The sequence below is a fragment of the Chenopodium album genome, chromosome 9 (genome assembly GCF_948465745.1).
Source record: "Chenopodium album chromosome 9, dcCheAlbu1.1, whole genome shotgun sequence".
NCBI lineage: Eukaryota > Viridiplantae > Streptophyta > Magnoliopsida > Caryophyllales > Amaranthaceae > Chenopodium > Chenopodium album.
In genome coordinates, this window is record NC_137842.1 from 17,980,158 (window position 1) to 17,984,040 (window position 3,883).

The 3,883-nt window shown below is 37.8% G+C and overlaps 1 non-coding gene across 1 annotated transcript; it reads left to right on the plus strand.

Moving 5' to 3' along the window:
• Positions 1–657: 657 nt before the first annotated feature.
• LOC145561038 (small nucleolar RNA R71) lies at positions 658–764 on the plus strand. The gene has a single exon (XR_014093621.1). It is a non-coding gene; the product is annotated as a small nucleolar RNA R71 (small nucleolar RNA).
• Positions 765–3,883: the final 3,119 nt, after the last annotated feature.

Genomic DNA, 3,883 nt, shown 5'->3' on the forward strand with positions numbered 1-3,883 from the left:
CCACTTATTGATTTATTACTAGTTTGATTATTTATTTTATTTTAGCTTTAAAATAAAATGGAAAAATCAAATTCTCCCACATTGGTGGGAGAGCTTTTTCACTCTCTTACCCAAGTTGGGGTATTGGGAAAATCACTTGAGTGAGAGTTGAAAAAGGCATCACCAATGTGAAAACCTTTGAACTCAATTTATCACTCGGGTTTTTGTCGGACCTTGCTAACCCCAAGGTAGCGGACCTAAAAAGTCGGTGTTCGTCCTTTGTGGGTGGATACCGTTGGAGGCTCTCATGTGAGCGGGGCTAAAGCTTTCAAGTAAGATCCCGTCTTTGAGGGCGAAGCACGCGTCAAAGTAAAAATTACGATTCCACGCTTTTATGTTTATTTCTTATGCTTTATGTTTTTGCTTTATGGTTTTATTAATTGGGAGTGGTTCTTTGGGTCGGGATCGTTTCCGCGGTAAGTTGGACTTACCAAACCCCAACAAGAAAAGCCTCTAGGATTCCCATATTGGGAATTATGTTTTGACATATCTTCAATAACTTGACCTGCATCATCAACATTAAGGTTCATAAACCTCCCACTAGCTGCAGAATCCAATATTATTCTAGATGAATTTCCAATCCCATTGTAAAAGGCTTGGATCAACTGCCATTGTGCCAGATTATGGTGGGGGCATTCTCTCTGTAGATCCTTGAACCTCTCCCAAGCCTCATATAGATATTCATTGGCCTCTTGGGAAAAGTTCTGAATAGCACTCCTTAGTACAGCTGTTCTCTCTGCTGGATAATATTTATTATAAAAAATTAAAACAAGAGTCTCCTAGTCAGTCATACCAAGTGCAGTTCTATTCAATCTATTATACCATAATTTGGCTTTTCCACAAAAAGATAAAGGAAAGAGAATCTCCCTGATTTGGTCTTGTGTGACCCCAGCTTGCCTGATGGTATTACAATATTGACAATAATCTGCAATATGAAGATTTGGGTCTTCACCCTTAGCTCCACTGAATTGCTTCCTTTCTATCATTGTGATAAATTGGGGTGTAATCTCGAATTGTACCCCATCAAGAGCCGGAGCGGGAGTAAGATGTGGAAAATATGTAAGCGTTGGTTGTGAATAATCACTGAGCTTCTTAGGTACCGCCATCTCTGATTCTGGATCTGAAGATACCTCTGAATCGCTAGTATCAGTTAGAGGGTCTCGGCGATTATTGTTATCACCTGAACCCGCCAGGATTTTCCTGTAAAGATTCTTTTGTCTATGGATAGATCGTTCGATCTCAGGATCGAATGGGATATAGCCTGATCTGGAACACCTGTGCATAAACAAAGAACTAAAAGCAAATATGAGACTTGCCTCAAAGAACTAACGTTCTCTGAGACAAGAAGAAATAATCTAGATTACAGAAAACAATCAGAAATAAAAATAAAACCGTTTTCCCGGCAATGGCGCCAAATTTTGACAGGCCAAAGTCGTATCACCCAATCAAAAGTAATGCCTAAATCCTCTAACTAATGCAGATAGGGAAGTAGGGTCGAATCCACAGGGAAACTGGTCTTTCTATTCCTAATTAATTAAAGCAATCTAAATTATTAAGTAACAAAATAATATATTGGTGAAAGGAAACTAAATTACTAAGAGTAAAAGTAGAGAAGAATAAGAATAAGAATAGAGAAAATCAATGAATAAAAGACATAGGGCATAAGTTCACCAATAAATAACATTCCAGGGTAAAACATAATAATCAATCATCAATGCATCAATTAATCAGATCATAAAGGGCTTTCGCCACGTATTACAATCACATAATTAATTTACCGGTATTAAATCTCATCTCTCGAATCTCGACTTAACATTTATAAATTAACTTGCCTATTGAAACTAGACCTAAACATCAATTCTCACCTCTCGAATCTCGAATAAATATTGTCAAACTCATGCATAAAAGATCAGGCTTAATCTAGTCACAGAGCATTAAATCAATCAATAGGAAATTAATCTAGCATTGATAATCAACAACAATAAATTACCCCTTCATATTATTTATGGATTCCCATAAACCCTAGAAAGGAAACTACTCAGACATAATTAAATATAAACTAAACAAAGAGATTAAAGGAGACATGATGAAAGAATTAAAGTAAAATAATTGAGATTAAAGTAGAAGAAATCGTTACCAAAGTAATCAGAATTAAGAAGTTGAATTAAGAACAAAGTTGTAGAGAGAGAAACTAATCTAAAGCTAAGTAGAGAGAGAAAGTCTAAGAGAAGAAGTACTAATCGAAAGCATTAAAATCGTATTTATATCTAAAACAATTACTCCTAATTAAAACAAAAACAAATCGCCGGAATCAACTCTAAAAATCTCGCGCCCGATCGGGCGAAAGGCCGCTCGATCGGGCCCGCCTTTTCTTCAATGATAGCTTCTCTAGCGCCCGGCCGGGCGCGAACTCGAGTGCGAACTCTCTTCCCACCCCGGCCGGGCGCACCTTCAGGCGGGAGCATACATGGCCGGGCCCGGGCACTTGGGCACGTTTTGGACTTCGATTGGGCTCCGATTCTTCGGCCCAATCCGGATTTCCTCTTCGGGTCTTGAATACTCGGTCCAAATGCCTCGGAATCTTGAATGCTAAGCCCTTAATCACCGGTTCGATGACTCTAACCGGCCTGGGCTACAAAAAATGGTCGTGCTCCTCCAGTGCTCGTAGATACTCAATAATATCTCGAGAAAATTTGCTCCAAAAGTGCAAATCCCTACAAAAGTCAACTAAATCTACGAAAACACTAGAAAACACCAATTAGTAATAAAAGTGGCTCATAAAGATCCAAAAACACTACTAATTATGACCAAGGGACGGGGTAAAACACTATATAAATTAGACCCATCAGTCACGGAATTTTCTCGTGTCTTTTCCGCATAAACCCTTCACGCGTTTTCACTTCCCGTAGGTCAATTCTCGCGTCACTCCAGTTGTCCACCGTATCACGGCATTTTCCCCCCTCTTTTGGTGCCTGGCACCGTGCACGGTGTTCTTTGCTGTGTCGCGGTGTTATTTTTTAGGGTTCCGTGTGTTCCCTCTACTCATTTTCCCTATAAATACCCCCTCCTTTCTGCAGTTCGGGGCATCAAATCCTTCTCTCTTTCTCTTTTTTACACCAAAAATCATTCTCTTCTCTTTCTCTCATATTCTAAGCCTCAAACCTATATTTCTAATTACATCATTCTTCCCCTAAGCACTCCAAGGAGTTCATACAACACTCGAGGTTCTGTCCTTAAAACAAGGCGTGAAAGGTACCAATAACTGAGGGGTTGGACCAAATGAAATCTACATTTATTTAATTTAATTTCCATTTGATTTATATTTTTTTATTGAAGTTACTAACGATTTTTTTATGCTGTAGCAATTTCAAGGAACGCGCGGAATGTGAGTAATTAATTAATTTAATTACTCTTATTTTATTTTCTTATTGCTAGTATCATGATTAGGTTATTTTATATTTGATTTGACTATTGCTATTATTGTTGAATTGCTTCCAATATTGATGTTTATTTTATTTATTGATCACCATGTTGCATTTTAAAAGGAATTTGTAATTGAAAATCACGCCTAATAAGATAATTTGGACAACCGGTTTAGGTTCTTTTTTAATCTTGTTATTAATCGAAGTGATCATTAATATTTAAGAATAATGTGTTGCATTAATATTAAACCAATTTAACCTACTAATAGTTTGGAGCAAATTGAATCTTTGTTTTCATGCCTTTGAGATCGCAGGAATCATTTTTCACTATAAGAATCGAGTAGAGGCCAATACGGGCGAATGTGACTCCATGACTCACTTCGTACCATCATCCCCGATCCTCCTTTCGTGGTTCTTAACCA